General features: G+C 40.5%; 1 protein-coding gene across 1 annotated transcript in view; it reads left to right on the forward strand.

Moving 5' to 3' along the window:
* The window catches only part of NHLRC1 (NHL repeat containing E3 ubiquitin protein ligase 1), a 47,046-nt gene extending 19,770 nt beyond the window's left edge, over positions 1–27,276 (forward strand). The window contains exon 3 of the mRNA XM_072944727.1: positions 27,232–27,276. The gene's annotated coding sequence lies outside the window, so the exon portion shown is untranslated. The remainder of the gene's footprint in view (positions 1–27,231) is intronic.
* Positions 27,277–27,984: the final 708 nt, after the last annotated feature.

Below are 27,984 nucleotides of genomic sequence, written 5' to 3' on the forward strand. Positions count from 1 at the left end.
AGAAAGGAAGAGAAAGAATAAGCAAGTAGGATATAATTGTGCTTTTGAATCTGCGTGTTGGGCTTCGGGGCGTGCTCATTTCCTATGGCTGCTGTAACAGATGACTCTGAACTTGGGGACTTAAAACAATGGAAATTTATTCTCTTAAAATTTTGGAGACCAGAAGTCTGAAATCAAGGTGTCAGCAGGGCCACATTCCCTCTGGAGGCTCTAGGGGAGAATCCTTCCTTGCCTCTCCCAGCTCCCGTGGCTCCTGGCTTTCCTTGGCCTGTGGCTACATCCCTCCGATCTCTGTTTCCATAGTCACATGATCTCTTCCCTGTGTCTGTCTCTCTTCTTCTGTCTCTTAGGAGGATACTTCTCATTGATTTAGGGCCTGCTGGATCACCCAGGATGATCCCATCTCAAGACCCTCAACTTAATTCCATCTGCAAAGAGCCTTTTTCCAAATAAGGTCACACTCATGGATTCCCAGGGTTAGAGCATAGACGTGCTTTGGGGACAGGGTGGGAGCACCATTCAGTCCGCTACTGGCATATTAAACCATTATACTATTCTTTCTATTTTTGTCTTTAAAATTTTTTTCATAGTAAAACTTTTTTTTTTTTTAACGGTTTCACCTAAGGAGAATTACATTTTGCTAAGCTTTTGAACATGGCAGAGGTCAAAGCAGAGAACTTCATAGTCTGAGGCAGAAAATGCTAGATGTGTTCCAGGAACAGAGAAAAATGAACTGATAAGAAATATCAGCGAAAAGGAATTCCGTTCCTCTTTGTCAACCAAACAGATACAGATACTGTATGTAAAGTGATGCAAAGGAAGTACAGATTCCTTTCCAGCCTTACCGGAATCGATTTCCAATGGTAATCCCTCCAGCTTTTGCAACCTCTCTCTTTCCTGAAAAGGGTGACAGGAAGTGCTGGAGAGGAGAAGAGAGCCCATGGGCTTCTGTGTGAAACCCCCAGATCGGGCAGCTCCCATCCTGGACCACATGGATCCAGGCTGCTCGTTTCTTATGCTGGTGGTGATGTGAAAGTGCCTGTGTCAGGGCTAGCAGGGCTAAAACTCTGAAGCAGGTTAGGTTTGTCCTCCACGCCTGGTCCACTTTAAGTTTTATCCCCTTCATCATCCCTAGGAAGAAAACCCTTCCAGATACTAGAATCATGAGGCAGCTGGGGCGCACTTCCTTAATGAACCTCCAGAAAGGAGAATCATGCTATGGTCTGAATATTTGTGCCCCCAAATTCCTGTGTTGACACCCTAATCCCCAAAGGTGATGGTAGTAGTAGGCCTTTGGGAGATGTTTAAATCATGAGAGTGGGGCCTTCATGAATGAGGTTAGGGCTTTTATAAAAGAGGTTCCAGAGGGATCTCTTGCCCCTTTTACCACGTGGAGACACAGAAGAAAGGCACCAACTGTGAACCAGGAAGAGGGCCCTTCTCGAAGGGAGGACCCTTTCTGGCTGCCGCCCTGATCTTGGACCTCCCAGTCAGCTTGTCTATGAGCTGCTCTCTCTGTGGCATTTTGTCATAGCAGCCGCCTGAGTCAGAAAGCATTTTACTATGGGCCAGAACACACATAGCACAGGAAGATGAAATGGGCTACCATGTACGTGTATTTGGGGGAGGACCTTTTAAGAAGGATGAGAATTCTCTCTCTCTTTCTTTAATTAATTAAACTTTTTAAAAATTGAAGTATAGTAGATTTACAATGTTGTGTTAGTTTCAGGTGTACAGCAAAGTGATTCAGCTATATACATATTTTTTTTCAGACTCTTTTCCTTTATAAGTTATTGCAAGATACTGAATATAGTTCCCTGTGCTATATAATTGGTCCTTGTTGTTTATCTATTTTATATAGAGTAATGTATATCTGTTAATCCCAAACTCCTTATTTATCCCTCCCGCTTTCCCCTTTGGTAACCATAAGTTGTTTTCTATGTCTGTGAGTCTGTTTCTGTTCTGTAAATAAGTTCATTTGTATCATTTTTTTAGATTCCACATGTAAGTGATGTCATATGGTATTTGTCTTGGCCTGTCTGACTTTTCACTTAGTGTGATCATCTCTAGGTCCACCCATGTTGCTGCAAATGGCCTTCTTTCTTTTTTAATGGCTGAGTAACAGGGAATTCTCTTTTGTGGCCCTTGTTCTCTCTCTCCTGGGAAATGTGAGTGGCCTGGAGGGCAGAGGTGAGGCTAGGATAAAGATGACGACGTGAAAAAAGAATTCCCTGGAGCTGTGCGATGTACAGCCTACACAGCTACAGAGGTGGCTGTGCTGGCCCCACCCCTGCATGTTTAGGAAGATCAGGGAGGATTTAGGGCCACAGCACTACTGAAAACCGTGCTTAGGAATGTGTATTCCATGCTGGCCAGCTCTCGGGAAAGTCTGCTTAGGCTACCTCGTTTCCCTAGTCTAAGAGATCAACATTGAAGCAAGTGAAAGCTTTTGGCCATCTTCAGGGTGGGATTCCCACAGGGTGACTCGCTCTGGCTTGAAATTCCTGGAGGGGAGCACGGGTAAGGCAGCTTCAATCTTTACTGCCCCATCGTCATTACCTCCAGGAACAGCAGTGCTGAGCTGAGCGGGTTCCATGCGCCTTGCCCACCAACATTGCTTGTCAAAGTGGTAGAATCAGGCAGCCCCGTTTCCCACCTGCCTCCCCTGGACATGGCTGAGAGGACCAGGAAAGTATCCCTGACCTAAACAGGTAGGGACCGTGCCTGGGCTGGCTGTGACTTCTAGGCAGCTTTTCCCTGCTAGCAATTTGAACTAAAAAGTAGCAAGAAAAGGAGTTGGCAGCCAGAAGGACAGGAGCCAAAAAGACGCATAGAGTAACGCCCACGGTAGCTTTGGGCCATGAGGGCCGAGCCAAAGGTAAGAAGGGGTAGAAACGATAAATAAGCAGAAGAAGCTCCCAGAAACAAGGAGAGAAGCAGAGGGACCAAGTGCCCCCTAAGAGACTGCAGGGAGGAGGCCACTGGAGCAGCCCCAGTTCCTGGATCCTTTCCAGGTTCAGGGCCAGTGCCTATGAATTGTTATAATAAAACCCATTTTTGTCAAGATAATTTTTTGGGTCTTTCTTGCATCCAGAGCATCCGAGCCAGAATGATATACTCTCCATCGTATGCTGGATGGTGCTGCTTTCCTCGTCCAGCCTAAACTCCTGGCGGATTTCAGTAAAACACAGTCTAGGCTCACTGGAGAGCGCTTGAAACACGGTAACCTTCACAGAAACAGGAGATGTGCATGGCAGCACCTGTCTGGAAAATTACTGAGCTTCTCACACTGTACGGAACTCCTGTCCTAAACTCCTAACACCTGGAGTGCAAGAGTGGCAGTGAAAGGCTGGCCAGGGCACAGGTCTGGTAGGTGTCGAGAAGAAGGAACCTCTCACCCACCTGCAGCCCCACTTCCTCATGTCCTTCGCCATCTTTTCCTTGTTTCCAATCAAAACTTGTTGTCCCTTACTATCCCCTCTTTTAGATTTTCTCAGAAACACTTCTCCCACCCTCAGCATGTGGGTGACATTTGGAGTTTCATATTTTCTTCTCCACTGAATCCACATGGAAATGACTGATAATTCCTTAATTCTCGGTTTTCAAGCTGAAAAGAGAGGGAGGACAAAAAAGGGAAAAGGAAGAGAAATGGTCTCTCTGTTATGGGGCTGGAGAGGCAGAGGTGGGTTACTGTTTGAAAGGCATATTGAATATTATAACACAAATTTGTATTGGGGAAATCTTTAATGCAAAGTACCGATGGCAAACCTGAAGTAGTTTTGGCAGGTGGCAAAGCTCTGAGGATGATAAACCCCAGGAGTCTGTATAAGAATCTCACCTGGTAGAGATCAGATTTCAGTCCAGTGCCAGACCTTTCTGGCCTCTCCACATATCCTCACGTGGTGGACACTTACTTCAGTTGCTTCTTGTTTTGTTTTTTAATTTAATTTTATTTTTTATTGAAGTGTAATTAATTTGCAACGTTAGTTTCAGGTGTACAGCAAAGCAATTCAGTTATACATATACATGCATATACATACATATATTTTCAGATTCTTTTCCATTATTGCTTATTACAAGAAATTAGATATAGCTCCCTGTGCTATACAGTGGGTCGTTGTTGTTTATTTGTTTTGTATATAGTAGTGTATATCTGTTAATCCCAAACTCCTAATTCAGTTGCTTCTGTGTGAAGCTTTCTCTCCACGTTCATCTCGTCTTCTCAGTTCTCTGAGTCCTGACCCTCATTTTCCCTTATGGATGCCCTTTCTCTTTGGCTGATAATTGGGAGCAGACTTAGGGCATCTGCACGATCTCTTTCTTCTATTTTAATGACATTGATTAGCCTAAGAATGAAATATTTGTCCACAGTGATTAGCCTAAGAATGAAATATTTGTAATAACAGAAGCTGGCTGTGCCAATCCAAAGAAAGCTCTAAAAAACAGCATTTGAAGAGAACAAATATTTTCAGGTGTCAAAGAATCAAAAACTGTGTGTCCAACCCACTGAACTGTGGAACTGTCTTCTAAATTCTAACATTTAGTGATCAGAAATGTTGTAAGTTAACAAATGATGATTCTCTCGTTTTCTTTTGTCACATGTGAATGCTAAATTCTAATTTATTTTTTTCCGTGGTGAAAAGTTCTTCAACTTAGTCAACAATCAGGCCACAAATGTGCGCACATTCATCTTTTTTTTTCTTAAAAGTCAAAGATGTACCTCAAGTTATTTTTTAAAAACTGGCTTTATCTTCTGAAAATGTTATCCTCTTAAATACAACTTCTTGATGTATAATGAGTATCTTCAGGTAGAATAAAGAGAACTCAAGTAGCAGATGGCCTGGTGGAAAGCATATGGGCTTCCGAACTGGAACAGAATCCCAACACTCATGCTTTCCCTGACTTGCTCTTTGGTTTGGGAAATTTGGGAAATTTTAATGAATAACTTTTGATCCTCAATTTCCTAATGAAATGTTTAGAGTATAACTTAATGATAGCGCTTTGGTGAAACATCAGTGGGTTTTCTCCAGTGGTAAATAGCACTGCTGTCCTTTCAGTTGTCCAAGCTAGAAACTTATGAATCGTTCCTAACGCCTCCTGCTCTCTCACTTCCCACGTTTAAGCCAAAAACAAATCTAGTGCGTTCAACCTTCAAACTATATCTCAAGCTTTTCCATGTCTCCCTTGCTACAGCTGCCACCATTTCAGACACCCTGGCTTCTTACTGTGACTCTTGCTCTGATCCCTGACTAGTATCTCCACTTCTACTTCCCCCACCCATCCCCAAGCTGCTTACCACAGAGCAGCAGGGTTTTTTGTTGTTGTTGTTGTTGTTTGTTTGTTTGTTTTTTAGGTTGTTGTTTGTTTGTCTCTTTTTTTAATGGAGGTCCTGGAGGTTGAACCCAGGACCTTGCGCATGCTAAACATGTACTCTGCCACCAAGCCATTCCCACCCCCCACCCCCAACATGGGTTTTAAAAGCACAAATGCCCTTCTCCTGCTTAAACCTTTCTGATCGCTTCCCATTTTTAAATGACATCTTTTTAAAAACAATTTTTTGGAGATGATGTAATTAGGTTTATTTATTTTTATTTGTTTATGAATGGAGGTAGTGGGGATTGAACCTAGGACCTTGTGCATGCCAAGCACACACTCTACCATCGAGCTCTACTCTCCCCTACTCTCCCCCTTAAATGACATCTTTATTAAGATATAATTCATGTACCATAAAGTTCACCCTTGTAAAAGCATGTAAATTAAAGTTACAGTGCGGTTTTAGCATCCTCACTATGTTGTTCACCATCACCACTATCTAATTTCAGAACACTTTCATCACCCTGAAAAGAAAACCAGTAGCCATTCACACTCATTTCCTATTTCCTCCTCTCCCAGCCCCTGACAACCACTAATCTACTTTCTGTCTCTGTGGATTGATTTGCCTATTCTGGACATTTTATATAAATGGAATCATGAGATACATGATTTTTTATGTCTAGCTTCTTTCCCTTAGCATAATGTTTTTAAGGTTCATGTCTCAGTACTTTATTCCTTTTTATTGCCCAATAATGTTCTAGTAAATAAATACATGGCGTTTTGTTTATCCATTCATCAGTTGATGAACATTTGGGTTGTTCCACTTTTGGGCTATTATGAGTAATGCTGCCATAAGCATTCATGTACAAAACTTTATGTGGACATATGTTTTCAGTTTTCTCAGGTATATACCTAAAATTAAAATTGCTAGATTCTATGGTGACTATATGTTTAACCTTTTAAGGGAATGCCAAACTGTTTTCCAAAGTGGCTGCACTGTTTTACAATCCCACCAGCAGTGTATAAGGGTTCCCATTTCTCCACATCCTCATGAGCACTTGCTATTATCTGTCTGTTTTACGACAGCCACACATGAAGTGGTATCTCATTGTGGTTTTGATTTACATTTCCCTAATGACTCATAACATCTCTTCATGTGCATATTAGCTGTATATGCAACATTAACACAATGCCTGGCTCAGTAATTCAATGTTAAAAAAATTACAATCCTAATTCAATAATATTATTATTGTATGGAATTAAAAGGGGTGGATAAAATCAGAACTCAGAAATTTACAAAATTCTATAGAAATATAACACTTTATTATTACTACTATTCTTTGCATAATACTATTTATGAATTTGCTTGCTATTGAAAGTCAGATAATGTCACTGTTTTAAAAACACTGGATATCTTTAATGTGGGCAAAAATGCTGATAGTAGATAGAAGCCCATAGACTAAAGCGTATCTGATTTAAAGCATAACATTTTCATTTGTCTATTGTTTAACTTTTAAATATCTTGCATTATTCTGGAGGACCTTCAGGCCCAAATAGCTTCAGATGTCAAAGGAATTATATCTTAGAAGGTACTTAACTTTTGCACAGTGCTTTGTACACAAGTGTGCTCATGAAATAAGAAACTGTTCATTCATTCATTTATGTATTTATTGACACTTGAGTACCTGGTATATACTGGGCATTTGTTAAGCCCTTAGGATCAGACACAAATACAAAAACTCTTGACTCAGGGTTAGAGAGACTACATGAGGATTTTCAGTAGACAGCAATGAAGACAGGGACAGAGGTGTGTAGGTGGTGCTAGAAAAGAAACAATAGGACAAATGAAAGATGACAATACCCTAAACCAGGAGTTGCAAACTCAATGACTTGGGAGCCAAGTGGGCTTGACGTGAAGACATTAAAACTAGTGGAGTCTGTGGCCAGGAAAGATGGCATGCTCTGTCTGAAGACATTTACATTCAAATGAAAAATATTGTGGCAGCGGGGCGGGGGTAGCTCAGTGGTAGAGCGCATGCTTAGCACACACAAGGTCCTGGGTTCAATCCCCAGTACCTCCATCAAAAGAAAAAAATACTGTGGTAGCCAAATAAATACTTCTTTAGGTCTTCTTTGGCCAACAGTCTGAGCTTAAGCAAAGCCAAGAGCAGAGGGAAAAGAGGAGGCTCAGAACCAGTGCTGCTGGGCTGGAGTCCACTCTTACTAGCTCAGGAGGGCTGACTGGGCACATGGCTTCCCAACTCTGTTCTGTTACTTGAAATCAGTCATGATGGTGACAATATTTACACCTCAGAAACAGGCAAATGCTGCGAATCAGGTCTTTCTCCCAACCCTCTTTGGAACAGGAGAGAAGGGGTAGGAGAGAAAGGAGTCAAAGCTGACTCCCAAGGGTTTATCCTAGTTACTTTCACTTCTGTTAACATCCCTAAGTCTTAGAAACATAAGTGATAAGAATAGATTAGTGGCAATTCTTTTACTTTTTTTAGGCTATTGGTAGCCAGTACTGAAAACAATTACTTAAATGTTTTTTTTTAAAAATCTGCAGATGTACTGCTATTTGAAGAAACAATATTTTCACTTAAGTTTTAGAAACTGCTTCCTTATTCCTTTAAAAATATTATAAGCACAGTGTTCTTTATTTGGTTTGACTTTCATTCAGGATTAATATACAGTAAAATGTACCTTGTCTTATTAAAAAAAGAATAAATAAGCAAATAAATTGAGTTCAAAGAAGGGCTGTAATTTTTTTAACATATATATTTGTTGACATATAGTCAGTTTACAATTTTTTGTTAATTTCTGGTGTATAGAATAATGTTTCAGTCATACATATATACACATATATTCACTTTCATATTCTTTTTCATTATAGGTTACTACAAGATATGGAATATAGTTCCCTGTGCTATACAGTAGAACCTTGTTTATCTATTTTTTACGTAATAGTTAGTATCTACAAATCCTGAACTCCCAGTTTATACCTTACCACTCCATCTTCCCGCTGGTAACTGTAAGTTTGTTTTCTATGTCTGTCAGTCTGTTTCTGTTTTGTAAATAAGTTTATTTATGTCATTGCTTTTTAGATTCCACACATAAGTGATATCATATGGTATTTTTCTTTCTCTTTCTGGCTTACTTCACTTAGTATTTTTACATGTATTTTAGATAGCAAATTCATTTGAGAATATAGTTGTGAAAATGATAGGGACTAAGGAACTAAATATCTTCTTTAATTACAGGAACTCACATGTCATTTCCATTGTGCAGTGTTGATTGTTATTTACACTCTGACTGTGAGAAATTTCTCTTGTTAAAATCAAATCCCCCAAACTTGGGAACAAGCTCATATAATTTCAAGAAAAGTACTACTTACGAGTCCTTATTTAATAGCAGTTTTTCTAAATCTGCTTCCCACCTAAAGAATGTGATGATATGATTTACAATCATACTTTTAGAGCTGGGAATAAGCTTGGAGATGATCATGTCCTGGGCAAGCATGTAGACTTCAGCTCTTCCAAATCCCCTTTGGTGGTGGCTGCCTGGAGTTCTGCCCCAGGTCAGTGAGGAGAAGGACTCCATTCAGTTAGTGATATCTGCCTTTGATATAGGAGGGGACGGTGATATCATGAGTCCAATCTAGTCTTGATCTAGTCCAATCTCTTTACATTATGAGTTAGAAATTGAAGCCCTAAAAAAAGTAAAAGACTTCCCCAAAGTCATACAATTAGTCAATGGCATAGCTAGGATTGTAAATTCAGAAGGAAGTTGTTCTTGAAAAAATTTCTCCCTTTCGCCCCCAGCACCAAGCTGCTCTAAAGCCTTCTCGTCAAATACCATTTAAATTAATTTTCTCCATTCCAATTCCACTAATCCTGCCTGTTTATCAACAGTGTGCCACACTTACTATCTGTCTCCAAAAGGGAGACACTACACTGTTGGTGGGAATGTAAACTGGTGCAGCCACTGTGGAAAACAGTACGGAGTTTCCTTAAAAAGCTAAAAGTATAGCTACCATGTGATTCAGCAATTCCACTCCTGGGCATATATCTGAAAGAGACGAAAACTCTAATTTGAAAGGATACATGCACCCCATTGTTCATAGTAGCACTACTTAAAATAGCCAAGACATAGAAACAACCCAAATGCCCATCAATAGATGATTGGTTTAATAAGATGTGGTATAGATATACAATGAAATGTTACTCAGCCATAAAAAAGAATGAAATATCGCCATTTGCAGCAACATGGATGGACCTACAGATTATCATACTGAGTGAAGTGAGACAGAGAAAGATAAATATTATATGATATCACTTATATGTGGAATCTAAACCATAATACAAATTAACCTATATCTAAAATGATATAAATTAATCTATACACAAAACAGAAGCAGACTCACAGCCTTAGAAAACAAACTTATGGTAACCAAAGGGGAGAGGGAGGTGGGGAGGGATAAATTAGGAGTATGGGATTAACAGATACAAACTACTGTACATAAAATAGATAAGCAACAAGGACTTACTGTATAGCACAGAGAACTAGATTCAATATCCTGTAATAACCTATAATGGCAAATAATCTGAAAAAAAAACTGAATCACTTTGCTGTATACCTGAAACTAACACAATATTATAAATCTATAAACACTTCAATTTAAAAAATCTTCATTTCTTCTTCCAATCTATCCTCTTAGACCTAGAACTTGTCAGAGAAGAATTTTAAAACACAAGTATGTTAGTGTGTAAACATTTCCATGATGCCAGCACCTAATGATACTGTGTTCTCATGCCTTTGCTCATTCCCTGTAGCTCCCTTCCTGTCTGGCAAAACCCTACTCCCCTACTCATCCTCTAGACAAGTTAAAACAGCACCTCTTCTATTAAACTGGGCAGGGACTGGGCCATCCTCATCTCAGTCTGTCTCTCCCAGGGTTGAGCTAGTGAGCTAGACTAGACCTTGTTTGTTGCATTGTCTTATCTTGCTTCTCTGGCTAAGGCTCACATTTCAACTGCAGAATAACTTCTTCATCCTTCTTCCCTAGGCCAGAATGACACATATCTCTTACATGCATGGCCACTCCCACTTCTGTGGCTGTAGTGGATGCTGTGGTATGCTGCCCAGACCCCTTTCATGCATGCATTCCCTCAGGAGCTAGGAATGCTGGCCACTGATGGTTTACAGTTGCATCTTTCTCTGACAATGGCCTTACCCAAGGTGACAGCCCTCTAGGGTCAGTGCTGGGAAGAGCTGGGAAAGGGATCAGTGTTCAGGCCTGTCACTTTGCCTGATTTGGGACAACCCTGCTCCAGTGATTTCCCCCATGAAATTGGCTAAGGCCTTTGTTGCAATGTCTCATATGGCTTCCCTCATCTCCTTACAAGTGTTGTTCTCAAGGATACTTCCTGCAAGCAACTCTCTGAATCGCAGAGTCAGTTTCTGTGGAATCTACTTAAAACAGTGGCCATTTCGGAATACATTACTAAATTAATCATTTTGCTTGCTTTTTTTTTTTTTTTTTTTTGCCGTGCAGAGATAAATCTTAAGGGTCCTCACAACAGGCTCTCTGTAACTACAAAAAAATAACTGGAGTGATAAACAAGTTGAAACCCATTTATCATCTCTGCTCCAAGCCCTCATTTTAATATCATCCCGCTAGATCTCAGTGTTTTAGTAGCAAGAAGAGGCAAGGAGAGACGTGCCTAAGGAAAAGACATCAAAGAAAGAAGAGAGCAACTTGAATCTAAAGCCTTGAGCAAAGCCAATCTAAAGGTGGGAGACAGCCCTGAGCCAGTCAGCTGTGTAGGGGAAACCCATAACCTTGACTGTGACCATTCATACCAGGATCCTCCAACTTTCCTTTAAGGAGACATGGACTAAAAATCTGGTTACCTGTGGTCTATTCCCAACACTTCTAAGAAAAGCTGCCTACATTAGGATGAGATCCTGGGTGCTTGCTTGCTCATTTATAAAACGACAGAAATGTACTCATAAAATTTCTAAGACTCATTCCTGGTCAAGTATATGATTTTGTGCACAGGAATCAGGCTGAGTGTAGATAAATTTGCTATTGGTGGCAGCAGCATTGTTATAATAAGAATTGGCTCTTGCCTTGTCTCTGTGACCTAATCAGAAGCAGAGAAAAACATAACTGAACAGGAGATAAGAAGGGCAAATGGAGGTAAGATGGTGACACGATTATGGCCAAGTGACATATGTAAGGATGGCAGGTGGGATAAGCAAGCAGTCTTACAGTTTCCATGTGCCAGACATTTCTGGTTCTTGGTTAGACGGTAAGTACCTAAATACTTGCTTCATTATAGGACTTTAGTCGAAACCTTCAGTATCTTGAACATTGTTTCCGAATCTATCAAATGGACTGTATTTGTCAGAATTCTTTGGTTGTGATGTCAGAAACACAACAGAAAATAACTTATACAGCCACCCTAGGTTCACTTCAAGTGCAGGATAACAACTCCAGAGGGAAACAAGCTTCCGTCTCCAGGAGAGACTCTGAGTTGGGAAGATGGGCGTCACATACCATCCCTGAGACAATCACTGTGGCTGGTGGAATCCATTCACCCTTATAGTTCAGAAGGAGGGGACACCACTATTGACATCCCCACTGGCACTGCATAGAGTTGGGTGGTTTTCTTCAAGAAAAGATACTGGTAAATATAAACATGTTTACTGTATAGACATAAGGTATTTCCTCTATCTCTGAACCTCCACTGTATTAGTTGTCTATTGCTGTATAACAAATTGCCACAAACTTTTTAAAAAATATATTTTTAATTGAAGTACAGTCAGTTACAATGTGTCAGTTTCTGGTGCACAGCACAATGTCCCAGTCATACATATACATACGTATATGTTTTCATATTCTTTTTCATTAAGGGTTATTAGAAGATATTGAATATAGATTCCTGTGCTATACAGAAGACATTTTTAAATCTGTTTTTATATAGAGAGGCTAACATTTGCAAATCTTGAATTCCAAAATTTATCCCTTCCCACTCCTTTTCCCTCAGTAACCATAAGACTGTTTACTATGTCTGTGAGTCTGTTTCTTCTTTATAGATGAGTTCATTAGTACCCTTCTTTTTTCTTTTTTTAGATTCCACGTATGAATGATATATGGCATTTTCCTTTCTCTTTCTGCCTTTCTTCACTTAGAATGACAATCTCTGTCTGTCCATGTTGCTGCAAATGGCATTATTTTATTCTTTTTTATGGCTGAGTAGTATTCCATTGTATAAATATACCACAGCTTCTTTATCCAGTCATCTGTTGATGGACATTTAGGTTGCTTCCATGTCTTGGCTATTGTGTATAGTGCTGCTATGAACATTGGGGTGCATGTATCTTTTCTAATAGAGTTCCATCCAGATATATGCCCAGGAGTGGGATTGCTGGATCATATGGTAAGTCTATTTTTAGTTTTTTGAGGAGTCTCCATACTGTTTTCCATAATGGCTGCACCAAACTACATTCCCACCAGCAGTGCAAGAGGGTTCCCTTTTCTCCCGCATTTAGCATTCATGGACTTTTGAATGATGGCCATTCTGACTGGTGTGAGGTGGTGCCTCATTGTAGTTTTGATTTGCATTTCTCTGATAATTAGTGATATCGAACATTTTTTCATACGCCTATTGGCCATTTGTATATCTTCATTGGAGAATTGCTTGTTTAGGTAGGTCTTCTGCCCCTTTTTGGATTGGGTGGTGGTGGTGGTTGTTGTTGTTTGGTTATTAAGTTGTATGAGCTGTGTATATATTCTGGAAATTAACCTTTGTCAGTTGCATCATTTGCAAATATTTTCTCCCATTCCGTAGGTTGTTGTTTTGTTTTACTTATGGTTTCCTTTGTTGTGCAAAAGCTTTAAGTTTAATTAGGTCCCATTTGTTTATTTTACTTTTATTTCTATTGCTTGGGTAGACTGCCCTAGGGGAACATTGCTAAGATTTATGTCAGAGAATGTTTTGCCTGTATTTTCTTCTAAGAGGTTTATCGTGCCTTGTCTTGTATTTAAGTCTTTAAGCCATTTTGAGTTTATTTTTGTGTATGGTGTGAGGGAGTGTTCTAATTTCACTGATTTACGTGCCGCTCTCCAGTTTTCCCAACACCACTTGCTAAAGAGACTGTCTTTTCTCCATTGTATATTCTTGTCTTCTTTGTTGAAGATTAATTGACCATAGGTCTGTGGGTTTATTTCTGGGCTCTCTGTTCTGTTCCATTGATCCATATGTCTGTTTGTTTGCCAATCCATGCTGTTTTGATTACTGTAGCTCTGTAGTATTGTCTAAAGTCTGGGAGGGTTATTCCTCTAGCTTTTTTCTTTCTCTTCACTATTGCTTTGACAATTCTGGGTCTTTTGTGATTCCATATAAATTTTAGGATCATTTGTACTTTTTCTGTGAAAAATTTCATGGGTAATTAACCAAAGACAAATTTATTATCCCACAGTTGTGTGTTAGGAGTCTGTGTACAGGCTAACTGGGTCCTCTGCTCAAGGTGTCACCAGGCTAAAATCAAGGTGCTGGTTGGACTTATTATCTGAGGCTTAGAGTCCTCTTTCATGATTATTCTGGTTGTTTGCAGTATTTACTTTTTTGCAGTTGTAGGGCTGGAGTCTCTGTTTTTTCTTGGCTGTTGGCTTGGACCTCTTTTAATTTCTAGAGCCACATTCAGTTGCTAACCAGGTGGATCCTTCCATAGGCAGGTCATAACATGGTAATTTGCTTTCATCCAGGTAAGCCAGAGTATCACTCTGATGCTTCACCTTCTTTTAAAAGGCTCGCCTGATTAGGCAAGGCTCACCCAAGATAGTCTCCCTTTTGATTAACTCAAAGCCAACAGGTTGGTAGCCTAATCATGGCAGTGATGTCCCATAATATTCGCTGGCCCCACCAACACTCAAGAGGGAGAGGATTATACAAAGTGTGTACACCAGGGGGTGGAAATCTTGACTGTCATCTTAGAATTCTGTCTTCAGTGAAAGCTACTGAAAAAAAGAGACAAATACTCAAACAGAAAGGCAGTAGAAAGGTCAACTGTGGATGAAATATTTCAGCAAATCTGTATGCCTGTAAAAAATGAGCAGTAAGTTCATAAGCTTTGCAGAACCTCAGATAATCTCGGTGTTTAGGAGTGACATCAGCAAGATGCCAAATAAGACATCCCTTGCTCGTTATCCACCTTCCTCTCCCCCCAGTCAAAACAGCAACAATAATTTGGCATCCATTCATGGATGAAAGTGCCTTTGTGGATGCTTTTGGATCCAGGTAGGAGATTATGAAACTCAGTCCAGTCCAAAACCAAGTAGAGCCAAAACCAAGAAGGCAGGGTCACACCAGGCGGCTGAAGCATCAACCATGGTCCTGGCTAAAGAAACACATACTTCTGCTCTGTTGCTCCCTTTCCTCATCCCATGTCTATGGCTTCACCAGAGTTCCTAATATGTAATGACCTGAGGGGAAAAAATTCAAGAATGGTTTATAGATTATTTCACAGCACATGCTGGTACCAGCTGGGCGGCTGCAGCATTATGGCCCCATTCAGAAGTGACCATGGAGGAGAGTGGGGAGGGGAAGGCCTCTGAGTGATCAGGGCATCAAATAGCATCTCCAATTGCTCACTTTGCCCAGAAAGAGAGATTTCCAGAGGGAGGGAACCTAACCACAGGTAATGGAAAGTGAGTGGGTGGCAAGAGAGTCCAAAACAACCAAACAAATAGGAAACAAAATAGCCCAGACGAAACTAAAGCAATGCAAAGAACAGAAGAAAAATTAAAAAAAAAACAAACCTAAAATTAATATCCCCAAGAGCAATAAGAAGAAACAAGAACAGGATGCTAAAATATTAGAGAACAAAAGAAACAGGAACAGGATTCTAAGAAAAGAGAACAAAATTCAAGAAAGACCCCTTGGAAATAAAAAGTCAATAGGCTAAATTAAATAGGCTAAAGAAATTTTAAAATTCTGTAGAAATGCTGAATAATAATGTTGATGGAAATTTCCCAGGATATAGAACAAGATGGAAAATAAGAGTGAAAAATCAAGAAAATTAAAGAACCGTGTCGGAAGGCCCCAAATTCAGCTAAGAGAATTCACAGAGAGAATAAAGAAAACAGAAAAGAGAAGATTATCAGTGACATAATAAAGAAATGTTTCAGAACTGCAAGATATAAATTCCCAGTTTTAAGGGGACTACAGAAGCCCAACATAATAATGAAGATGATGACGAAGATGATGACAATGACGATGACAGTAATAATCACAACAACAATAACAGTAAGGCCAATAACGTCATCATGAATTTTCTGAAAACCGAGGATAAAGGGAGGATTTAGTTGATTTTGGATAATCATCTTCAAAGATGCTCCTCGCTGGGAATTGAAATGATTGTGTGCATGTTTGCTGCAAATGCTCTCATTTCTTATTGAAAGTCATTATTATTTTGCCCTTTGAATGCTGCTTACCATAAAATAATGAGCCAAATCTTTTTTTCTTTTTTTTTCCCCCAGCAGAAAATTGCCAAAGAAAGACTCAGGGACTCATTCACAGAACAGAATTCTTAAAGGTTTGCGGTCCTGTTGCATGTTAGGGTTGGCTAACGCAGGTAACAAGCCTCAGCCAAGTGATGCTTTTAAATTCATAACTCAGTTGGAATATAAATGTGTCTTTCTTTTGAAAGGCTATTTTTCACCCCTCTAATGAAAAAGCTAGGGAATATTGCTATCAATTTTTCCTTTCCTCCCCAAGCGAATAGCATTCCTCTGCCTTGAACAGATGGGGCCCTGTGTGATAAATAGCCCAGTGTTTCAGTCCAGCAGCGGATGGCACTGACATCTTGTCCCCAGTGTTTGTAAGCTGGGCTGTCCCTCTGCTTTCATTTCCTTTGACGAGACTGGAGCAGTGTTTAGGAACTAATAAACGGCAGGGGTTAGTTCCAGCCATCCCACATTCCAGCCATTCTTTAGGATAAAGATGAGAAGGGTGAATGCCTTCTAGGAAGGATTCTGGAGAGGGTGGGAGGTGCGGAGGAGGAAAGAGAGGGGGGCCCCTCATGCCTGCGCTGCCTTAGTGCTCACTGTATTAACAGCACAGGCACTGACTGCTGTGGTTAATTGCTATTCACAGAGGATTCCGCTAGGTTTCCATTTACAGAGGGCACACACACACAGGCAGACTACACACACACACACACATACACACAATACACACGCACACACAAACACACATGCCTCTATTCCTACTCCTCCAACTGTCTCCTGATTGGCTTCCTTCGAAGTCCTCAGACTCTGCATCATGACTATAAAGAATGTGGATCATCCCTGAATGAGAAAATCACCCGACGTTCTTAAGGAACGTCAGACAGGGTGTCTGCTCTTCTAATGATTTCAGCTGCTCTGGATGAAGCTTAGAATGTGATTAACGTTGCATCAAAGTGCCCTTTGTCACACTCTCGCAGGTAAGGGCAGACTGCAGCGGCTACCTTCTGAAGGAGAAGGGATATATAAATAAACTAAGTGACAGTAAAGGGTGGAAAGAGCAAATTCATTCTGGAGCAGAGGGACAAGTGGACATTTCCAAATCTGCAACTTATTCCTGTGATGTTGAACATTCTTCATAGTTATTGTGGGCTGGTTCAAAACCAATGACATTTGCATATTTCTGCATAGAATCACCTTTGGGTACGATTTTCCTTTCTGCCTCTGATGCTCGTTTATAAACACTCCATGTAATGAGGACCAGTTGCCAAGAGCTTAATGTACACGATGTCTGTAAACAGTCAACCTCAACAAATCTTTCTTGGGTTCCTAATGATTGTCAGATAGACCGTGAATGCTGTGTGCAGGGGACTCTTTGCCCTCAAGGAGCTGCCGTGTTAAAGGTCATTTAACACGCCTCATGAGTGTGGAATCCAAGTTGCATGCGGTCAGAAGTGCATACAGTTGGGAAGAAGGGCTCTTTAAGAAAGAGCATATAAACTGACTATGCCAAATATCCATTTAGAATTGAATACAGAAATTACAACAAATTGTAAAAGAGGCCCATCTAAGTGAAAGACCCATCTAAGCTTTAAGTTTCTAATGTTTCAGAGTAAATCCTCTGATGGGGAGGTAGGTAGTCTCTTAGCTCAGTTTTATGGAAGAGAAAAACTGATGTGCCACGAGTCCATGTCTGATATGGGGTCAGTAAGTCAAAGAATCCAATTGCTTGTCAATCCAAGAAAGTTGAATCAATGACCAGAGGGTATCCGGGTGGAAACAGCTTTTCCTCAGCCAAGGAATGGCTCCAATTTTGCTGGCAGGAAAAACGAAAGGCTGCCCAGACATCTCTGTTTCCATCCAAACCAGGGGACAATTTGCCCCTCAAAACATGTATTACAATGTTAGGTCTCATTTTTCTTGGGGTTCGGGTCCTTGCAATTTGGATACTTCTGACTTTCACTGTGGTTGGGCCTGGCTTAAAATTCCATATCTGGCGTGCTGTGACTCACCTGTGCAATAAAGAAGATGAACCAAACTTTTCTTGAGAGCCTTAGATCTACAGGACACGCATCAGCACTGTGAAAAAGAAACGTGACGCGTTAGCGGGGAAACGCTGAATGAATGGAAGTGGAAACTGATTTCCTTAGTACTGGTCTCTGCAGGGGCCTTATTTTGCTCATGTGCTTAGATGCCCTCCAAGAGGGAAAGAGAGCCTGCAGCCTCCCCCAAACTTATTCTAGTTATTTGGCAAGGATTTACTGAGTGCCTACTATGTGCCAGGCACTGCTCTAGATGCTGGGGACACAGCGGTGAATGAATGACTTGACACACAGCCTCTTTCCTTTCCAGAGCACCAGGCAAGACCAGCGTTTCATGACCCCACCTCGGGGAAGACTAGGCTGAATATTCTAAGTTCCTTCCATTTCTAACATTCTGTGAACAACGATAAGCAGACATTTTGGCCACCCTAACTCTGGACAATGTTCTACCTATGGTCTCAGCCCTGCCCCATTTTTAAGCCTTAGTTTAGGAGGTGCCTGTTTCCACAAAATGAAGCTCAAATATCCCTTTAGTTTTTGGCCCCCACCCACATGTCCAGTCTCATTTCCTATGTTCTGTTGTGTTCTAGTCACACTAAAGTTCTTCATGTTTCCAAATGATCCAGCCTCCTTGTGCCTCTGGGCCTTAACATATATATGAACTCTGTAGAACAGCCTCCTTCACCTTGTCCACTTGGTGAGTCTCAATTCACTTTTCATTGAAGTAAAATTCACGTAAGATTAACCATTAAAAAGTATACAATTTGGTGGCATTTAGTACATTCACAGTGTTGTACAACCACCTCTTCTATCTGGTTCTAGAACACTTTTATCATCCCCAAAAGAATCCCCAAATGTATTAAGCAGACGCTCTCCTTTTTCCCCCTCCCCTCTGCGCCTAGAACCACTAAGCTGCTTTCCATCTGTATTCTGGATATTTTATGGAAATGAAGTCATACAATATGTGGCATTTTGTGACTGACTCCTATCAATCAGCATGATTTCAAGAGTCATCCACGTTGTAGCACGTGTTAGCCCTTCATTCCTTTTACAGCCAAATAATATTCCATTGTATGGGTATACCACACTTTGTGCATAGACATTTGGGCTGTTTCCACTTTCTGGTTATTATGAATAATGCTGCTGTGGACATTCAGGTACAGGTTTTTGTGTAGACATCAATTCTCCTTGGTATATACCTAGGAGTGGAATTTCTAGGTATAGTGGTAATTCTGTTTAACTTTTGAGGAACTGCCAAATGTTTTCCACAATGGCCACCCCATTTTACATTCCCACCAGCAGTGTATGAGGTTTCCAGTTTCTCTCTGTTCATTTTTTAAGACTCAGCTCAAGCTTCATGTCCATTATAAAGCTCATCATAGCATCTTTTGATTCTTTGCACTGGTCACTCCCTATTTCTGTATCTGTCTCCCACATCTGAGATCTCCTTAGGTGTTATACAACGACTTCCTGCTATTTATATTCCCAGGATTAAGCATGGTGTCCAGCCTTCAATCAAAAATTGATGAAGAAATGAATGAATGAACTCTCAGGAAATATTAAAAATTTGTTTTTCAATGTTTAACCAGTATCTGGTATGGGGCAATGTCTTGGTATCTTCTGCTACCTCTCCCTAACCCCTGCCTTTCTTATCCAGTCTGTAAACCTGGGTAGTTTTGCCCTAGCCTCCTGATTAATTCTCCAGTTTGCTCTTGAGACTGAAGCCTGCCTGAATTTCAGTCCTCTTGTCTTACTCCTGAAAACTTTACCCAGCCACCACCATCCACCCTAGGGAGTGAGCCCTGTCCCAGAGCTTCCAGTCACTGTCTGGGGTCCTGCTCTAAACCTCACAGGTCACCCTGCAAGCAGACCTGTCACTTATTAAAAACCCTGTAACACTGGTCACCCTGGCTCAAGCTTCTTCCCCCCACATCAGATACAGATATTGCACTGCTCTGCACTCAAATGGCCAAAACTTTCAGAACACCCCCTGCAGGGCTATTAGTGGAGGGCTATCACAAAGGACAAACCTTAGAGCCTCATTCACAGGCTTATCTTTCATCCCATTCCTTATTCTCATCCTTCTCCCTTCTCTTCTGCTTCCTTTTCTCCCTCCTCTTCCCTCTTCTTGGTTCCTCCTTTTCCTTCAATTCCTTCTCTTTTACTTCTTCCACTTCCCACTCCTCTACCCACTTCGTCCTCCTTTTTCTCCATCTCTTTCTTCTCTCCTTCCTCGTCACCTCCTCATCCTCTGAAGCCCTTTGTGTGCCTTATGTTCTGATAACCCAACTTGTGACAATCTTAGATTGTTCCATGAGTTCTGCCACTAATAAGGACAGACTCTTCCTGATGATGGGGATGATGATCGTGATCCTATGTCTCCTCCCCACAGGTACCATCTATAATCCTTACAAAGCTCTCCCTGAGCCTGAGAAGGGACGTGTAACTTGCCCAAGGCCCCACAGTTGGAGAAATGGATCTGAGATTTCAACCCATGTCTGTCTGGATCTAACACCCATCCTTGTTAGACCCCACTGCTTTAGTTCCCCTGATAGGAATTTCTTTGCTGCTAATAGCACAACCTCCTCCTGATTCCAATAGAACTCTGATTTTTCTCAAAAAGAAACTGCCAGTAAGCCTGGTTAATATCTCACACATGACATTCTTACCCTCAGAGCCTCCTCAGTCAAGACAGAGCAGCCCTCTCTAAGCCTTTTGACTGTCCTGTGTGTTGCTCCTTCTTAAGTCTTGCTAATTTGAACCGCTCATTGGCCCTTTATTATATTCTCCTTTATATTTGATAGCAACACATAATGATTTAGTTTTTTAAATATATGTCATATGCTATTTATACCAGTAAACCTGCAACTCTGTTCTATTTTTTTGAGGACTATTTGGCTACCTATAAAAAGTCATTAAAATATTTATATTATTTGATTTACTAGAACTATTCTTGGGAATTGATCACAAGGGAAATATGTTTTGAAAAAGCGACATCTAGTGATGTTTAGAGTGGCATTAATAAGACATTTAAAAAAATCAATGACCACCCCCCCTCCCCGAAAACCTAGATGTTTAACAGCTGGGAGTGATGAAGTAAATTACATATGAATGATGGGACATTACGCAGCTACTGAAAAGAATAAGTGTGATGGTTACGTCTTAACACTGAAATGAGTGAAAGAAGTAGCATGCAATTCTGTATACACCACGATCCAACTGTGTGACCGTGACATGCATATGTCAATACAGATTAGCATGCATTTCACAGTTTTAACATAGATGCACAGTTAAAGTGGTGTGAGAATGGGTGGAGATTTTCCCCCTTTTTTATTAGAATTTCTTTGCTGCAACCTTTTTAAACTGATGAAATGGTGGATGGTGGAAGTTCTGAGACAGTTTTAGGTGTTTTCATTAATACTCAAGTTCATCTGTAGGTGGCAATGGCTTTTCTCTGTGCACTCCATTGAGCAGGGCCAGTCTCGGGCATGACAGCACTGGCTCACAACAGGCCCCATATCTAGGGTAACCTGCTAGAGAATTTAGTTTGGGATGAGTATACATCCCATTGACACTGCAGTATGAATGGCCAGGAAACAAGAAAATGGGATTGAGTGGCACATCATTTTAGCTAGAGTACCACGCTGGGATGGTCTGTAAACAGACAGAAACCTGAGGCAAACCTGGTAAAAATTCAGGCTCTCTGGAAAAATTGGAGATTGTGTAATTTTCTCCTCCCTAAATTCTTTCTCATATTAACCCCTCCCAGATAGATGTTGCTCAGGTACATTCTCCTTTGCACAGTGAAAGAGGCAGGAATTTTTAATGGTGATAAATGTCTGTAACTGACATACTAGGATTCAAATACTACGTGTTCATCAGAGCTGTGAAGTAAACTACTTAAACAGTCTTTGTCACACAAACACTTCATCAGCAATGAAATGGACATGACTGATCTAGCCCCAAAGACACTCAGAGGGAAGGCTCACCTGCAGAAGTCATCTCGGAGGCATTCCAGAACGATTGCGCATCCTACACTCCACAGCATGAAAGGGTTTGGTCAGGCTGGGAGTCAGCAGCTCTCCTGTGAGCATTTCATGTTTGGAAACTAATAACACTCTCCTGGAACTCAGAGAAAGGATTAATGACTGAGCTTTAACCTTCAGATAACACTTGGTTTCTTTATAAAATCCAAATCCTTGAAGATGGAAAAGAGGAAGCATGTTTGCAATTAAGTCATAGCTTTGGGAACACTGAACATCTTTTCAAAAGGCAGGATGGGTGGATATTTAGCTAAATTCAAGGGTGTGTCTATTCATCATTGGGTGGATCAAGATGATGCATTAGTGCTGCTTCACCTACAGACACCAGGGTGATCTCAGCCCCTAGGAACAGCTGTTCTCTGGGTACAGACCCTATGAAACCCAGGTTGAAATTACTTCTTGTATTATTAGTCAGGCAATTGTTTTTAAGATGAATATTCCATTCATCCTCGCTATATGAGCACTCAAGTCTGAAAGTCCTAACTTACTGACATACAGATTTAATAATCTCTGACTGCATCTCTGTAGTTCAGAGGCAGGATACTGTGCTCAACTGAGAAAAAGATCTATTCCTAATGCACAACCAGAGACTGAAGCCGGTGGCCAAGAGCAAGGATCCAACATATAACCACAATTATGATGGGAATGTAGAAGTACCAATAAATACATTTAATGGCTACAAGAACAGGAAGCTTGTGTCAGTGCAGGTCCTGCAAGAGTCAGATGTCGAAATGGCATTAAATGTGCAAGGATTTTAATAGGAAAAATTTGTGTGTGAGAGAAAATGGGGAGAAAGCTGCATTAGGCTGGGAGGACTGTCAGACTGTCATGCACATCTGACTTAAGTGAAGGCACGAAGGAAGAAAGATTGGGTAGAAGGGTCCTTGACTGCTGTACAATTAAAGGAAGGCTCTGCAAGGCCACTGGGTAATCCAAAAGCCAGAGTCAGCTGTTTCTTGCAAACAGCCTGCCTTAGCATCTTTGCCTCCTTCAGTCGCCGCCGACAGCCCTGGGGAGGCAGCCCCTCAGCACATGCACTTCAGTGGATTTCAGAGCACAGGGCTGGGATCCTTGGTCAATTACACTCCCCAGGGTTGGAGTTCTATAAAGCAAAGTCTCAGGGCTGTCTCAAAGTTGCCTACAAACCAACCCCCCACAAGTACTGACAAAAGGGTGGTTTGGGTGAGAATATAGACTAAGTGAATATAGGTAGCTGATGAAAAACAACAAAAAACAAAAAACAAAACCAAGAACCAGTCTTTGGGAGCAAGTAAGAAGGTGAACAGAGAAACAGCAGAATCAATTTCTTACCTTAACTATGAGCGCAGTCCACTAATATCCTAACTTGACCCACAAAAACAAGCAAAATTGATACTCGTCAGCTATTTTGCTACAGAAAGGTCAACATTCATTGACTAATACTGATAGCAGTTATGGTTTGGACTTCAGCCGCAAATGATGAAGAAGACTGGATTTAAGCAGATGTAGGATTTTACAATATTTTCCCCAAAGAACAACTGATCTGTTAGATATATTGCTCTGGATGGAGTTTGAATAAATTCATACTGAAATCTTGGATATCTGCCTGTTTGTGTTTTAAATAATACTAGACTAATAAAATACAGGCCAAAGCATCTCTCTGAGACAGATAAGTCAAATTAAATGAAACATACAGAAAAAGACCCAAGTGCAAATGGAAATTTACTACATGATAAAGTTGGCATTTCTAATTAGTAGGAAAAAGATAATTTGATAAATTGTGTTGGAACAACTGGTATCCATCTGGAAAAAATTGTTGGGATTCTTACCTAATATGCTATACTGGAATAAATTCAAGAAGGACTAAAGATTTAAATGTTAAAAATAAAATAAAAGTACTGATGGGAGAATTAAAAAATCCTCTCTGATTGGCAAAGGACTTTTAAAATGTGAAACAAAACCCAGATGCCATGAAAAAAATAGGAATATTAATTTTACATAAAATAAGTAGCTTTTGCATGGGGAAAAAAACACCTTAAACAAAAACAGAAGACACAAGCTGTAAAAAATATTTTTTGTGGTTTATTTTACAAATAAATTTCCCTAAAATGTAAAGAGATCCTGTAAGTCAGTAAGAAAGACCATTAACCCAATAGAAAAATGGGCAAAGGAGATGAAGAGACATCTTATGAAAAAAAAATATATGAATGGTCCTTCAATAAATAAACATGCCCAACTTCAGTCATTAATAAGAAAAATGCAAGTTCAAATTATGCTAAAAAAGTGAAAAAGAATTTTTGGAAATGCTCATTTTTTAACCCGTCATACTGGCAGAGAAGAACAACATGCTGCATTAGTGCTGGTCTTCTGAGAAGCAGGGACCAAAATGGGATTAGGAGAATTCCACTGATGGCAAAAGGAAAGCTGGAGGAGGCAGAGAGAACCTTAGCCAATGATGCAGGAAGGTGAGAGGGAAGGAGAAGGAAGGATTGGATAGGGAGAGTCTCAGGCTGCGGCACAGCTCTAACAGAGTTTGGCCAGGCTGATGGAGAGTCCTTGAGCTGAACACCTACAGAGGAATCCCACATGTTGCAGGAACAAACCTTCCTTATGGTCCTGGCCACACTGAGCCGCTCGCCGGCTGGGAGGAGCCGTGGGAAGCCTGGCCTCAGCGCGTGCGCAGTGGTGGATTCCGAAGACGGCAATAATTACATTCTCCGCAGGGCAAAGTCTGAGTGATGGGTTTTCAAAACCATCATACATCCTCTGTAGCAAAGTCAGAGGGAAACAGGCATTCTCCTACACTGCTGATGGGAGCGTAACTTGGTCTAACCTCTATAGAGGGCAATTCACAGCACCTCTCAAAATTTTAAACGTACAACCCGTTTGACCCAGCAATCCTAGAAATTTTTCATAGAGACATATGTGCCCAGGAATATAGGGAACCACAGTCCAGGGTAAGTGGACAGAAGGTGCTTGGATAAAGATAGTTATTTAAGACAGATGGCCAGGAAAGGTGTTTCCAAGTTGCCCTTTGAGCTTTGACATGAATGAGAGGAAGAATCTTCCAGACAGAGGCTATGATGAAGGCCGTGGGTCGAGAACCAACCTAGAATGTTCTGGAATAGAAGGAAGGCCAGTGTGGCTGAGCTGAGGGTGACGGGGGAGGGTGCTCAGAGGTAAGGCTGGGAAGCAGGCAGTGTCCAGGTGGTGATGGCCCCACGGACTCTGGTAAGGAGTTGAGATGAATTCCAGGTGTGGGGGAAGCTCTGGCTGTGTTGGGGGCGGGGCAGAGAAGGGGTTGAACATAGGAGTGACACAATGTAAGGAAGATTTTAAAAACATTAACCTGCGGGGAGGGTATAGGTCAAGTAGTAGAGTGCATGCTTAGCATGCATGAGGTCTTGGGTTCAATCCCCCAGTACCTCCTCTAAATAAGTAAAACTAATTACTTTCCCCAACAACAAAAAAATGCTGTGGACACTAATGTCACTGTTCCTCTCAAGGTGGCCTTCACTTCCCAACTCCTTCCATCTTCCGACTGTACTCCCCTTCAGTGTGACCAGATCTCCGCTGGTTCTAACCTAGGTGACTCTCCCTGAGGTTCTCCCCCCACCCATAAAAGGTCCCAAACCCTCCTCAAGTTATCCTAATTTAAGGGGGCCCTCTGTTTCATCTTTGGGATACCCTGATTGATGCAGAATTAGACTATAACCCATGCCGTTCTGTTCAGAACCCTTCCCTCTTCCAACGGCTTTGTGTCTAATTTCTTCTCTATGGAGAATGAATCCTGTCCTTGGAGGCTCTTCAGCTCCATCTCCAAATCCACATCCCTCAGGTTGGTCCTGATAGGTTTTTAGAAAACAGTCTGATTGTGCCTGCATCCTAGAAGTGGCCAGAATAAGCCTGTGACTTAAGCTGAAATCCCACTATAGAAAAATCTGTGAAGTCCACTGACGATGTGAAGTGGGTCACGAGGAAGCATTCTTCCTTAGCTGCATCCTTCTGCACAACTCGTCCTAAAATACAACTACATCCACAGGGAAAAGGGCTCTATGTGAGATCCTCTTGCTACTGTGTTACCCACAAATGAAATATAAACTCCTGATTGGATTTATGCAATTTAGTTTTACTTTTCCACTAATGTAAATGAAAATCTGTACATTTAACTTATATATTTAAAAAAATCAACCAACACTAAAGATAGCGTTACAGTTCATTTACATGGGTAAGAACAATTTTTGTTACAAATTATCCCACCCAAAATGCTAAAAAAAAAAAGAAATCCTCTGATTTTCCTTTTTTTTTTAATCTAGTGCATTTTGGGATTAATGTAAGTGAAACATTTTATATTATTTTAACCTTCTGATTTCTTTATCATGGTCATGCTTCTATGTTCAATGCCATCACTGTGTCTGATCATGAATTATCGACGAAGTTCATTGAAAAACCTAATTTGCTTTGCACTAGGTTTGCAAATGACCTATTTTAGGTTCATTATTATTTCCATCTGCATAATGCATCTATTTGTTTTGTGAGAAATTACCTGTTTTTAGTATTAGAGCTTTCCTTTGGAAGCTTTTTATTTGTATTTATTTTTATTTTTAGAGCACTTTATTATGAAATATTCTTAAACATTATAAGTTAAGAGAATGTTATAATAAACTCCAACATAACAAATCACCTATCTTAACTGGCATTTAGCCACTTTGACGTCATCTGTGGTACAAATTTGATAAAGTATTTAAAACAAATCCCAGATATCACATTTGCCTTTAATGACTTAAGTGTGCATCTTTTTAAAAATGACATAACCAAAATACTATTATCACTTCACAAAACTAACCATTTTTAAACAAATTTTACTTAATTATCATCTAATATCCAATCAATATTGAGATTTCTCTGGCCCCCAAATACACTGGATTTGATTGTTTTGTATTAAAGACTCTTACAGGAAAATGTATGGTTACTCTTCTCTCTCTTCGTCAAATATATGAAGATATTTGACCTTTTATAATAATGATTTCACAGACTGTGGAGGCAATAAATACACATGTAACTAAAGCCTTTTTAAGGTCAATAGACGCTTGAACTTAGTTTAGCTCTTGCGGAGAAAGCAGTCACATAACCAGCGAGGGTCTTGATAGCCTTACAGTCTATTTTTGGAAACCCATCTGTCCTCCGCCACTACAGTGCATTTACTCCCTCCGCAAAAATGTGGGGTTTTCTTGTTCAAAAGGGAACAGTCATTTTTAGAGCCGTATTTCTTCCACTCGTCTCAGAATTTTGGTAAAGTCTTTAGGAAATGCTTTCTAAAATTACAAACCTGTACCTGCAGCGCTACCTGGAAAGCAGAGCCAGTGGCTCGGAAAAGAAACCACCCGTCAGGGAGCGCCTCACGCGGAAACCTGAGCTCCTCCTGGCTCCCACGAAGGCACTTGGCCTGGAGAAAGATTTTGCAGGTTTTTCTTTTCCTTCTATCTTAAAGATCTTCTGGGAAACAACTCCAATCCCTGCCAGCAGAGATCTGTAGAAGCGTTTAAGGAGGCCCTCGGATCTAGGAATCATAGTTCCAAGGAGTGGAAGCATATCCTGAATCTTTTAGTGAAGGAAAAGGGTTTTTTCACTTCCCCGGGAGGGCAATATTATTTTCTTTACAGCTGAATATTATTACAGTGAATATTATTTCATTTACAGCTGCCTTTAACTGACTCCAAACAAGATTAGTTTGCGACTTTCCCATGGAATTTTTTATTAATTATCTGACTTGATATTAACTTAACTAAAAGGAAACTGTTGCTTTAAATATATATATATATATATATATCTCATTGATATATCATTGCTTATTCATTGACAAGAGCATTCTCCAGGCTGAACACTGTTACTAATGACCCATCATAACCCATTTTATATTCTGTTTCCTATAGTATTTTGTGACTTTTATGGAAGCTACGTACTGCATTAAATTGTAAAGTGTAATAGTAACACTATTACTTATATTGCCTATCTTATTTTTTTTGTGCCAGACAAATAGAGGTGAATCAGGGAAAATCCATTATTCTTCTTAGGAAAATCATTCACATGTGTG

Source organism: Vicugna pacos, chromosome 20 (assembly GCF_048564905.1).
Source record: "Vicugna pacos chromosome 20, VicPac4, whole genome shotgun sequence".
Lineage (NCBI taxonomy): Eukaryota > Metazoa > Chordata > Mammalia > Artiodactyla > Camelidae > Vicugna > Vicugna pacos.